Below are 257 nucleotides of genomic sequence, written 5' to 3'. Positions count from 1 at the left end.
GGTAGTTCTTGCAGCAATCATTGACAAACAGTTGACCTTGATGCAGATAACACAGTGGCTGCGCAAAGTTTTCAACAACGAGCAGGCACAACCGATTCAATCAGAAGAGAACCAAGAAAAGGAAAATGTGAATAGATTTATAATAGCAGAATCGCTGGCAGAATCATTAGAGCATCGGAATAAATGCTAAGCGATATTTCTTCTGGCTGCTAACGTTTTTAGGCAAATCTCATCGAGATCATATTTGCCTCTCATCC

Source organism: Octopus bimaculoides, chromosome 28, assembly GCF_001194135.2.
Source record: "Octopus bimaculoides isolate UCB-OBI-ISO-001 chromosome 28, ASM119413v2, whole genome shotgun sequence".
Taxonomy (NCBI): Eukaryota; Metazoa; Mollusca; class Cephalopoda; order Octopoda; family Octopodidae; genus Octopus; species Octopus bimaculoides.
The sequence above is the reverse complement of the archived record's forward strand: the minus strand, read 5'-3'. Positions refer to the sequence as shown.